The following is a 13,294-nucleotide window of genomic DNA, read 5'->3' as shown; positions in this document are numbered from 1 at the left end:
GCTGGAACTTGTAAATGAAGGAATTTTGGTGAAAGGACTTTCATCTCTGAGGATTTTTTACACAGACATACGCAATAGACAGGCACACACACAATATTTAAGCTTAATGTGACATGAAAACAAGAATAAAAGAATTAGCCCAGAAAAGACCGCGGCATGTTTTTCAGATTATCAGATCATAGGAAGTGCCACTCAGATTTATTCTACACTTACTCATTCCTGGAACCATCAGGCTATTAGCTTACTGTGACAACATTTCCCCAAATATCATATTTAGACAAGTCATTTCCTGTGAGGGAGGGGTGTGATTGAGGGAGGGGTGTGATTGAGGGAGGGGTGTGATTGAGGGAGGGGTGTGATTGAGGGAGGGGTGTGATTGAGGGAGGGGTGTGATTGAGGGAGGGGTGTGATTGAGGGAGGGGTGTGATTGAGGGAGGGGTGTGATTGAGGGAGGGGTGTGAGTGAGGGAGGGGTGTGAGTGAGGGAGGGGTGTGAGTGAGGGAGGGGTGTGAGTGAGGGGTGTGATTGAGGGAGGGGTGTGATTGAGGGAGGGGTGTGATTGAGGGAGGGGTGTGATTGAGGGAGGGGTGTGATTGAGGGAGGGGTGTGATTGAGGGAGGGGTGTGATTGAGGGAGGGGTGTGATTGAGGGAGGGGTGTGATTGAGGGGTGTGATTGAGGGGAGTGATTGAGGGGTGTGATTGAGGGGTGTGATTGAGGGGAGTGATTGAGGGGTGTGATTGAGGGGAGTGATTGAGGGGTGTGATTGAGGGGAGTGATTGAGGGGTGTGATTGAGGGGTGTGATTGAGGGGTGTGATTGAGGGGAGTGATTGAGGGGAGTGAGGGAGGGGAGTGAGGGAGGGGAGTGAGGGAGGGAGGGAAGAGAGTGAGGGAAGAGAATGAGGGAAGAGAGTGAGGGAGGGGAGTGAGGGAGGGGAGTGAGGGAGGGGAGTGAGGGAGGGGAGTGAGGGAGGGGAGTGAGGGAGGGGACTAAAGGAGGGGAGTGAGTGAGTATTCAGATGCGTGTGAGCACTGGGTTGAGTCGCGATGCTGTCCTGACTCAGATACCCAGCCTGCTGTCCATCAGCTCTGAGGGTCACCCACTGGGAAAGATACTGAACAGAGAGTTTCTATAGGGCCAGATCCAGCAGCAACACAGCAGTGACTGTCACACAGGCACTGGGCACAACAGTTATTCATAGAAAAGGGAGATGCGGGAAATTTAAATGCGCAGAGTTTGTTGGCAGTTTCTCAATTCCATCGCAAAACTCCCCGAGGAGTTCACCATTAACATGGAATAACACAGCTGCTTCCACTAAAGCAGCCATTAAGCAGAGGAAGAATCCTGATTCCCACTCAGTAACTTTCACACAAGCTGCACCCTCTCAGAGCGAAACTATTCAATCATTAGCTCACTCCCCCTTCACCTCGACGCCAGTTCCGTTCTGGCAATGCTGCCAGCAAGAAGCTTCAGAATCCACATTAAAAACTGGGGGTTATATCGTGCCTCCATAGAGAGGAAACACTCAGACACACGAGTGAAACCAAACAGAATTTGACAGTGAGCCAATCACAGGAGCAGAGAGTAGAGAAAGGGGCCATTTGGACAAATGAGGCAGAATCAGCTGTGAAACACCCGCTCCCACCCCCCCCCAACCCCCCTCACTCTATCCCCATCTCCCCCGGTCCCCCTCGCACCCCCCTCACTCTCTCCCCAATTCCCCCGGTCCCCCTCGCACCCCCCCTCACTCTCTCCCCAATTCCCCCGGTCCCCCTCGCACCCCCCTCACTCTCTCCCCAATTCCCCCGGTCCCCCTCGCACCCCCCTCACTCTCTCCCCAATTCCCCTGGTCCCCCCATGCTGACACTATAGTAAAGAAAGTCCACCAACGCCTCTACTTTCTCAGAAGACTAAGGAAATTTGGCACATCAGCCACAACTCTCACCAACTTTTACAGATGAACCACAGAAAACATTCTTTCTGGGTGTATCACAGCTTGGTATGGGCTCCTGCTCTGCCCAAGACCGTATGGAACTACAAAAGGTTGTAAATGTAGCCCAATCCATCACGCAAACCAGCCTCTTGTCCACTGACTCTGTCTACACTTCCCACTGCCTCAGCAAAGCAGCCGGCATGGTTAAGGATCCCACACGTCCCCGACATTCCCTCTTCCACCTTCTTCCTTTGGGGAAATGTCTGAGGACATGTACCGACCAACTCAAGAACAGCTTCTTCCCTGCTGCTGTCAGGCTTTTGAATGGACCTACCTCGCATTAAGTTGAGCTTTCTCTACACCCTAGCTATGACTGTAACACTACATTCTGCGCTCTCTTGTTTCCTTCTCTATGAACAGTATGTTTTGTCTGTGTAGTGTGCAAAAAACAATATTTTTCACTCTATACTAATACATGTGACAATAATAAATCAAATCAAATATCACACTATCCAAATTCGAACCCACTCATTTTACTCATGCCATGTCCAGTTCATTCACCAATCATCTTAACTCTGTGCCCTCTGCTTATCGACCCTTCAGCCAATGGGAGAAGATGTGTGGCACGTGCACACACACTCAAAGCCTGATGTCATCTGTTAAGCGCTCAGACCATCGATCGCTGTATGAAGCAACTGTTGGTTATTCGCAAAGAAATCTCCTCTGGTCATTGATCATAGGATTTACAGGACAGGAGGCCATTTGGTCTATCGAGTCAACAATCCCACCCGGATCCTATCCCCGTAACCCCATATATTTAACCTCCGAAATCCTCGACACTCGGGTCAATTTAGCACAGCCAATCAACCTAACCCGGGAGGAAACCGGAGCAAACCCTGGGGGAATGCGCAAACTCCACACAGACAGTGACCCAAGGCCAGGATTGAACCCGGGTCCCTGGTGCTGTGAGGATTAGTGCTATCACCATGCTGCCCTAACAGCTCTGTACCACTTCCTGCACTTGCTCCTCCTGGGAAAGTTCCTGATCGGAGGCACCTTTGAGGGATATGGAGCAGGAGGCAAGAGGTAGTCATGATCTAATTGAGCAGTGGGACAGACCTGAAGGGGCTGAATGGCCCACTTCAGTAATTCAGCATTTAATGGAGACTGGCACTGTGCCGGCCAGTGAGATGCAGCAAGAGTTCATTAGCACTGTTCAGAAAGTTTTCTTTAACTCATTCGTGGGACACGGGCATTGCTGGCTGGCCAGCATTTATTGCCCATCTCTAGTCACCATTGAGAGGGCGGTGGAGAGCGATTGATAGAACTGAGTGACTCGCTCGGACATTTCAGGGGGCAGTTGAGAGCCAACCACATTGCTGTGGCTCTGGAGTCACATGTAGGCCAGGCCAGGTAAGGACGGCAGATTTCCCTCCCTAAAGGTGAACCAGATGGGTTTTTCTGACAATCGACAATGGTTTCATGGTCATCAGTAGATTCTTAATTCCAGATTTTATTCTTATCGAATTCAAACTCCACCACTTGCCGTGGCGGGATTCGAACCCGGGTCCCCAGAACGTTAGCTGAGTTTCTGGATTAATAGTCTAGTGATAATATCACTAGGCCATCGCTTTCCCTGTGTGGGAGAAGATAAAATATTAAAGGAAATGTCAACATTTAAGATCAGATCAAGGACATAAGAACCGGGGGGGGGGGGGGGGGGGGGGGGGGGGCGTATAAATGTGACAAATGCTATTTTTTCACATGGGGTTATAGATATTTACTGCACAGAAAGAGGGCAATCTGAACATTCTGCATCTGCCAACCCAAACACGGGCTAGCCAGGTCAACTCCACCACCCCCCCGCTCATGATCTGCATGTGGGTCACTAATGGCGACACAGTGGTTACCACTGCTGCCTCACAACACCAGGAACCTGGTTCGATTCCCAGCTTGGGTCTCTGTCTGTGCGGACACATCCTCCCTGTGTCTGCGTGGGTTTCCTCTTGGTGCTCACATGAGGGCACAGGTTGCCACAAGAGGACACAGGTTTAGGGTGCTGGGGAGTAGGTACAGAGGAGATGTCTGGGGTAAGTTTTTCACTCAGAGGGTGGTGGGTGAGTGGAATGGGCTGCCGGCAGTGGTGGTGGAGATGGATTCGATCGGGTCTTTTAAGAGACTTCTGGATGAGTACATGGGACTTAGTAAGCTAGAGGGTTGTAGGTGAGCCTAATAGGTAGGGATATGTTCGGTGCAATTTGTGGGCTGAAGGGCCTGTTTGTGCTGTAGTTTTTCTATGTTCTATATTCTATGCTTCAGTTTCCTCCTAAAGTCCAAAAGATGTCTTGATTAGGTGCATAGGCCGTGCTAAATTGCCCCTTAGTGTCAGGAGGACTAACTAGGGTAAATGGATGGGATTTACAGGAATAGGGCCTGGGTGGGATTGTGGTAGGTGCAGATTTGATGAACCGAATGGCCTCCGTCTGCACTGTATGATTGTATGATTGTATAATATGGCCCTGATATTACACCTGTTAACTAACAGCCTTTAACTGTCTCACGGATAGGGGTAGAATATTCCCTAGAATGGAAACTGTACCAATTCTACAATTCCCTTTGTAAATATAATTTAAAAAGCGTGTTTCCAGAACTGGTGAATTTGAGAGAGTTAGTTGAGGGTGGGCGGGAATGTGGCCTCACCGGACGGCAGAGCAGGGCTGGAGGGGGTGAATGGCCTACTCCAGCTTCCGATGGGTATGTTCACAAACGCTGGAAACTTGCAGGAGAATTATATTTACACGCAACACGGGAGTGTGAAAGAACAGGCAACACGGGAGTGGCAGTGGCTCATAGAGTCTCCTGTCGTTACAGTATTTCATCGCTTGGGTGTGAACCTGTCCCCAGTCCCGACTCTGGACGGTGCTGAGATCCCACCTGGGAATTTCAATGATTCTGTTTTAGGCCACCTTCCCACAGCAACAAACAGCCCCGGCTGAACTGCGCTGATCACACAGCCTGCCCGGGGCACAGAGCCTCCAAACCAGCCCAATACTTTCTCCCGAAATAACAGGATGTTCCACAGTGTTCCCTCAGAGGTTATTTTCTGCCGTTTTACCAAGACAGAAAGGGTTAGCCACACAGCAGGCTCACACAGAGTGTCCAAATTGGCAAACTCTGCAAATAGCAGGACAGATCTGGCAGCGAGGAACTGCCTATTAACCCAGATTTTTATTTAAACTCCTTTCATGGGATATGGGCGCGGCTGGCAGTTTGCTGCTCATCGCTAATCACCCTTGAACTGAGTCAATGGCTCAGCCATTTGAGAGTCAACCACATTGCCGTGTCTCTGCAGTCACATGTAGGCCAGACAGGGTAAGGAGGGCAGATTTCCTTCCCGAAAGGACATTAGTGATGGGTTTTTACAACAATCCATGACAGTATCCCGGTCACCATTACTGAGACTAGCTTTTAATTCCAGATTTCTTTCTATTCACTGAATGTAAATCCCAGCAGCTGCTGTGATGGGATTCGAACCTGTGCGCCCAGAGTGTTAGCCTATGGATTACTAATGCAGTGACATTACCACTGCCCCACTGTCTCCCCACAAAATGGACAGCCTTTCGTATTCATAGGATCCCTGCAGTGCAGAAGGAGGCCATTCGGTCCGTCGAGCCTGCACCGACCACAATCCCATCCAGCCCCTATCCCTGTAACCCCACGTATTTACCCTATTAACCCCCCGACACCGAGGGTCAACTTAGCACAGCCAATGCACCTAACGCACACATCTTCGGACCATGGGAGGAAACCGGAGCTCCCGGAGGAAACCCACGCAGGTACGGGGCAAACGTGCAACCTCACACAGACAGTGACCCGGGTCAGGAATCGAACCCGGGTCCCTAGTGCTGTGAGGCAGAAGTGCTAACCACCGTGCCACCTCTGAATGATATCTGGCACAGCAACTGTTGCCACTTGAATAAAAGGAAGAAGTTGCATTTTTAGCAGCATCCTAGGCCATGCCCCAGCCAATGAAATAGGGCAGGAGACACGGCAGCCGACTTGCACACAGCAAGATCCCACAACCTGCAATGACCAGATAGTCCACGTCGTTGCGGGTGATTTGGGATTCGGGATAGTTATTGAGCTGGGAGATCGCTTCTGCTCCTCTCTGAATAGGAGGCCTCTCTGGGGCTCAGAACTCACCACGCTCTGACTCAGAGGTGACTCTGCTGACCACCTCACCAAGGAAGCCACCAGGCCAGACCACAGATCCCCCAAGAATTGCTCCCTCATCACCGTGTGGGCGAAATAACAAGATGATGCCATTTACTGACGCACTGCGAAACAAAAACACGGAGCTCGTTTTCAGATGGATTATCACTGGGGTGAGAAAGAGGAAGAGACAGAGGGAGAGGCACAGAAAACAAAAGCCAGCTAACGTTCTGATGGCTGGATAACTGGTTACTCAACAGCTCTGCCAAGAGAAACAGCCCCAATTAGACACAGATGAGTTGTTCAGAGTGAGAGGAATTTTGGGATTAATTACTCCCAGCAATATTTTAATTTTTGATGATAACGGGCTGTCATAAAATACGTATTTGCAGACAATGTGGGGCAGCACGGTGTTAGCACTGCTGCCTCACAGCGCCAGGGACCCAGGTTCAATTCCAGCCTCGGGTCACTGTCTGTGTGACGTTTGCACGTTCTCCTCGTGTCTGCGTGGGTTTCCTCCCGGTGCTCCAGTTTTCTTCCAGAGTCTGTACTTGTGCGGGTTAGATGGACTGGCCATGTTAAATTGCTCCTCAGTGTCAGGGGGATTAGCTAGGGTAGATTATTGGGGTTATGGGTGGGGTTGTGACCAGCGCAGACTCGATGGGCCTCCGTCAGCACTGTAGGGTTCTACGATTCGATGAGGACTGACTAATGTCAATAGGAAGCTAGTGTAAATACATTCTCTAAACAAGACCAGTCAGCACCGTGATGACTATAGCAGCTCAAAGGCTGGGAATCTGCAACGAGTGTGTCGTCTGGGGCTGGGAATTCCAAACACTCACCACACTCTGGGAACGCTTATTCCTCATTTTCACCGAAATGGGAGACTCCGCGAATTGAAACTGTGCCCGCTAGTTCTAGATTCCCGGATGGGAGAAGCATCCTCTCAGTATCTACTCTGTCGAGCCCCCTGAGAACCTGCAGCTCCCGTTACAATAGCTTTGGTGATGCAGAGGAATCTCCTACAACTATTCCCAAATTACCCAGAAGAGATTACACAAGGAGAATTTAGCCTCTTTCAAATTGCACGGCACAGGTGGGGATTGCTGGCATGTAAAAGTTACACACACCAGTGTACACACTGCCAGATACACCACGCCAGTCTACACACTGCCAGATACACCACGCCAGTCTACACACTGCCAGATACACCACGCCAGTCTACACACTGCCAGATACACCACGCCAGTCTACACACTGCCAGATACACCACGCCAGTCTACACACTGCCAGATACACCACGCCAGTGTACACACTGCCAGATACACCACGCCAGTGTACACACTGCCAGATACACCACGCCAGTCTACACACTGCCAGATACACCACGCCAGTGTACACACTGCCAGATACACCACGCCAGTGTACACACTGCCAGATACACCACGCCAGTGTACACACTGCCAGATACACCACGCCAGTCTACACACTGCCAGATACACCACGCCAGTCTACACACTGCCAGATACACCACGCCAGTCTACACACTGCCAGATACACCACGCCAGTGTACACACTGCCAGATACACCACGCCAGTGTACACACTGCCAGATACACCACGCCAGTCTACACACTGCCAGATACACCACGCCAGTCTACACACTGCCAGATACACCACGCCAGTCTACACACTGCCAGATACACCACGCCAGTGTACACACTGCCAGATACACCACGCCAGTGTACACACTGCCAGATACACCACGCCAGTGTACACACTGCCAGATACACCACGCCAGTCTACACACTGCCAGATACACCACGCCAGTGTACACACTGCCAGATACACCACGCCAGTGTACACACTGCCAGATACACCACGCCAGTGTACACACTGCCAGATACACCACGCCAGTGTACACACTGCCAGATACACCACGCCAGTCTACACACTGCCAGATACACCACACCAGTGTACACACTGCCAGATACACCACGCCAGTGTACACACTGCCAAATACACCACGCCAGTGTACACACTGCCAGATACACCACGCCAGTGTACACACTGCCAGATACACCACGCCAGTGTACACACTGCCAGATACACCACTCCAGTCTACGCACTGCCAGATACACCACGCCAGTCTACGCACTGTCAGATACACACCAGTGTACACACTGCCAGATACACACCAGTGTACACACTGTCAGATACACCACACCAGCGTACGCACTGCCAGATACACTGTGTCAGTGTACATACAAATATACCTATCAGTCTTCTAAATGTTTTGGAATAAGCAGGTTTTGTTTATTGACTCTTTCCCAGTCCCTCAGTTCTCAACAGTTCCTCTCATTCCTCTCTGCTCTATGGAGAACAAACCCAGTTTCTCCCGTCAGTCCACACAGCTGAAGTCTCTCAAACTGCCCTTATCGCTGGAACTGTTTTGTTCTATCACCTCCCCAAAGCTCAGACATCCTTTTCAAAGTGCGGTGCCCAGAATTAAACCAAAATCCCAGCTGAGGATGAACAGAAATTCAGAGATGGTTGTATAAGATGCTAGTTCAGCCTCATCTGCAGCACTGTGCCCAGTCTGTGAGTCATACTGAGGAAGAATGTGAAGCCACTGGAGAGAATACAGAGGGGATTCACAAGAATGATTCTGGTGATAAAGAACTGTCGCTATGAGGATCGATCGGAGAGCTTGGGGCTGTTTTTCTTGGAGACAAGTAAAAGTTTGTTTCTTAGTCAAAAGTAGGCTTCCATTAACACTGCAATGAAGTTACTGTGAAAATCCCCTTGTCACCACACTGTGGTACACCGAGGGAGAATTTAGCATGGCCGATGCACCCTAACCGGCACGTTTCTTGGACTGTGGGAGGAAACCAGAATACCCGGAGAAAACCCATGCAGACACAAGGAGAACGTGCAAACTCCACACCGACGGTGACCCAAGCCGGAAATCGAACCCAGGCCCAGGACACTGTGCCACCATATTGCCCTCAAGAAGGCTAAGAGGAGACTTGTTAGAGATATTCAAGATCCTGAGGGGTATGGACAGGGTAGATAGTGAAAAGCAATTCCCACTCAAGAGAACATCAAGAGCTAGAGGACACAGATTCAAAATAATGGACAGGAGGAATGAAAGTGATGAGGAAACATTTTTTCACCCAGAGGGTGGTTGAAATCTGGAATGAACCTCCTGAGAGGGTGATAGAGGCAGGTTCGATCGAGGTATAGAAGAGGGAGTTGGATTGCTATCTGAAAAAATTGCCTGTGCAAGGTTACGGAGATACAGCAGGGAGTGGGTTCAGGTCGAAGTTGTTACAGAGAGCCAGTACAGACTGGATGGGCTGAATGGCCTCCTTGTGCTCTGTAAAGATTCTGTGATTCTGTTCAGCATAAACCATCTCGATGATGTATTTGGGATTCAAGTGCTTGAATTTACAGTTTTTAAAGAGTCATTCCTGGGATGTGGACATCACTGACCAGGACGATATTTATTACACATCCTAAGGATGGCACAGTGGTTAGCACTGCTGCCTCACAGCGCCAGAGACCTGGGTTCAATTCCCAGCTTGGGTCACTGTCTGTGCAGGGTCTGCACATTCTCCCCATGTCTGTGTGGGTTTCCTCGAAGTGCTCCGTTTTATTCCCACAGTCTGAAAGACTTGCTGGTTAAGTGCACTGGCCGTTCTCAGTGTAATCCGAACAGGCGCCGGAGTGTGGCGACTAGGGGATTTTCACAGTAACTTCATTGCAGTGTTAATGTAAGCCTACTTATGGCTAATAAATAAGCTTTTACTTTCCTTTCCCTAGCTTTACAGTCAGTGTCAACAACAGAACCATTTTCATAAAACCGCAAACACTTCAGTGTTTCAAAAATGCACTCAACAAGACAAGCACGTGTGTGAGGAGTTATTATACAATCGATAGCACAAGGCTTTCTCTATCAGTGCAGAGTTTTGGATTGGACTCTGATGTTGTCACTGCCACTGTTCCCAGAATGTTCAAACTTCCACTGTAATGGGAATCTGCTCAGTTAATGCTCAGAAAATGAATCAAGACCTCAGGGTCTTGCTGACTCAAGATGTTACTCGCGACAGACATCGCTTCTCGGCCTTTTGGCTAAGATCAAGTGTAGTATCGACATGCTGCACTTGGTTGTAGTCATTGGGTTACATTTCAGCTTCATTTGAAGCAATTTTTTAAAGCGGCATCTCGGCCATTTGGCTAATATGCAAATAAGATCAAGCCCTGGAGGAGGAGCTACACCTACTCCAGTCAGCTTGGATCATGTAGATCAAGCCCAAGACAGGAGGTGAGAGCCCTGTCTTGTCAGCTTGGATCGGGAATGTCCCAACTTGTTGGGACTCTGAATTGGGTTTAATTTGACTTGATTGGATTGGAATAAAGTTTAAATCTCCATCGCATTCTCCCCCCGCCTCAGCTAATCAATAAAGAACCCAGGATTTCCAGAGAACATAAAGAACATAAGAGCATATGGCTGATCTGTCATGGCTCAGTTCCACATTCCCGCCCTCTCCCCATAACCCTTAATTCCCTCTCTTACCAAAAACCCATCAACCTGCGTCTTAAAAATATTTAGTGAGGCAGCCTCCACCACTTCAACGGGCAGAGAATTCCAGAGATTCACCACCCTTTGAGTGAAGAAGTTCCTCCTCAACTCTGTTCTAAACTGCCCCCCCCTTATCTTGAGGCTGTGCCCTCTAGTCCTACTGTCCTTTCTGAGCGGGAAGAGCCTCTCCACCTCTATCCTATCCAACCCATTCAACATCTTATACGTCTCAATGAGATCTCCCCTCATTCTTCTAAACTCTAACGAGTACAAGCCTAGTTTATTCAGCCTCTCCTCATAGCTCAACCCCCTCAACTCCGGAATCAGCCTAGTAAACCTCCTCTGCACTCCCTCCAAGGCCAAAATACCCTTGCGTAAGTGCGGCGACCAAAACTGCACACAGTACTCCAGCTGCGGCCTCACCAATGCCCTATACAGCCGCAGCAAGACCTCCCTACTTTTATATTCAATCCCCCTTGTTATGAAGAGCACTTCCTGTACAACACTTAACCAATTGCCTTCATAAACTATCGTGCTTTAATCTGACTACAATCCTCTCCCTTCTCACCCGCGCCTGTCAATGTTCTCATAAGTGAAGAAATTCAGCATTTAAGGCCATAGTTTAGGTTCCACTTCAGTGCATTACTGAGGGAGCACTGCACTGTCCAGAGGTACTGTCTCTCTGATGAGACATTATGGCTCATTACGGTTTGTCTCCTTCTCTGCCCAAGACCGCAAGAAACTACAAAGGGTCGTGAATGTAGCCCAGTCTATCACGCAAACCAGCCTCCCATCCACTGACTCCGTCTACACCTCCTGCTGCCTCAGCAAAGCAGTCAGCATAATTAAGGACCCCATGCATCTGGACATTCTCTCGTCCACTTTCTTCCATCGGGAAAAGGATACAAAAGTCTGAAGCCACACACCAACTGACTCAATTCTAGTCTGGATGAATCATCACCAATATATTCCATGCAATGCTGGGAAGTCTAGCCCTGGTGACCATTGTCGCTGGTAAGAGATCAGCCCATTTAGACTGAGATCAGGAGAAATGTCTTCACTTGGAGGATTGTGAAAGTTTGCCCAACTCTGATTGTTGAGCTGAGGTTTGCTAGGCTATTCTAAAGGCAAGTTCAGAGTCATCCACAGGTGGCTCTGGAGTCTCATGTAGGCCAGGCTGAGTAAGGTTGGCAGATTCCTTTCTCTAAAGTACACTGGTGAATCAGATGGGTTTTTTTTTACAACAATCAAAGCTAGTTTCCTGGTTGGCGTTACTGAAAAAGCTTTATAATTCCAGATTTATTAATTGAATTTAACTTCCGACAGCTGTTGTAGTGGGATTTGAACTTGTGTCCCCTGTCTCTCCCCGGAGAACTACCCTGCTGGGCCTCTGGATTAATCCAATGACATAAACCATCATGTCCTCCTAAGATAACCCCAATATCTTTACTCCTTTGGGAAATGAGGGATGTTCAGAGAATTCCAGATCACAATTATCCTCTGTGTAAGAAAGTGATTGACCTCCGAAACAAACCTCCTGTCCTCCAGCTCCAAGTAGAAAGGAGTTGGAAAATCCCTCATCTGAAAACTGAAGTATAATAAGTCTCGGGTGCAGAAACTGGACAACTGGACAATGCAACATTAATACTCCATAAGACTCAGTCAATACAGTTAGTGCAAGAGTTACTCAACTGTCCAGACACTGCACTGAGCAGAGTTCTGCAGATTTTCGATTTAACATTAATTGCAAATGGGGCCTGGAAACTCTCCACTCAATATCCAGTTTATAGAGAAACCAGTAGCTTTAGTTACTTGTCTGCAATTACATTATTATCCCCTCCCAGGCCTGGAGGGCAGGTCAGTTCATTACCACAGTGCACGGAGCTGTCTACCCCAGTCACACCACAATCTGGTCTAATTTTTCACAATGTAATGAATATTCATTTTGTAATATGAGCCAGTTACACATGTTCCTCACAGCTTCAGAAATCAGCATTCACCATCCTGTTCCTTTAGCTCAATGAACAACAGACAACCATTGATTCTGAAATCAAGTTAGATTCAGTGTCTCGATAGTTTAGAAATACAGAAGCCTTTCCCAGCAAAATACTGTGATGGGAGGAAAGGAGAGAGAGAGAGAGACAAAGACAGAGAGAGTGAGGAAAAGACAGAAAGAAAGGGAAAGATGGAAAGAGAGAGAAAGACAGAAAGAGAGAGAAAGACAGAGAGAGAAAAAGACTGAGCGAGAGAGAGAAAGACAAAGAGAGAGAGGAAGAGAGAATGAAAGACAGACAGAAAGAAAGAGCAAGAGAAAGAGGAAAAGAAAGAGTGAGAGAGAGAGAGAAAGGAAGAAAGAAAGAAAAGGGGAGGGGACAGGAATGGGGAAGAAAGGGTGAGATCAATTTTAAAAAATTGCACCAAGGAGAATGGAAATATCCACGAGGATTTTAGCAGCATTTGGATGCAAGTCAACCTGGATTCTGATCCCAATCCCGAGATTTTAGTACGGGGATTGGCAGGTGGTCAGGAAATCTTTCTACAGTTGTAGAAAGTGGGAGGGAGAA

At 48.7% G+C, this 13,294-nt stretch overlaps 1 protein-coding gene and 1 non-coding gene across 2 annotated transcripts in view; one reads left to right on the top strand and one right to left on the bottom strand.

Moving 5' to 3' along the window:
- The window catches only part of LOC145352343 (protein Daple-like), a 161,085-nt gene that overhangs the window by 119,343 nt on the left and 28,448 nt on the right, over positions 1-13,294 (bottom strand). The window lies entirely within an intron of this gene.
- Positions 10,260-10,451, top strand: LOC145352816 (U2 spliceosomal RNA). The gene has a single exon (XR_013888590.1). It is a non-coding gene; the product is annotated as a U2 spliceosomal RNA (small nuclear RNA).

This window comes from Carcharhinus amblyrhynchos, chromosome 14 (assembly GCF_965287045.1).
Source record: "Carcharhinus amblyrhynchos chromosome 14, sCarAmb.v2.hapA, whole genome shotgun sequence".
Taxonomy (NCBI): domain Eukaryota; kingdom Metazoa; phylum Chordata; class Chondrichthyes; order Carcharhiniformes; family Carcharhinidae; genus Carcharhinus; species Carcharhinus amblyrhynchos.
This window is presented reverse-complemented; position numbering and strand designations above follow the sequence as displayed.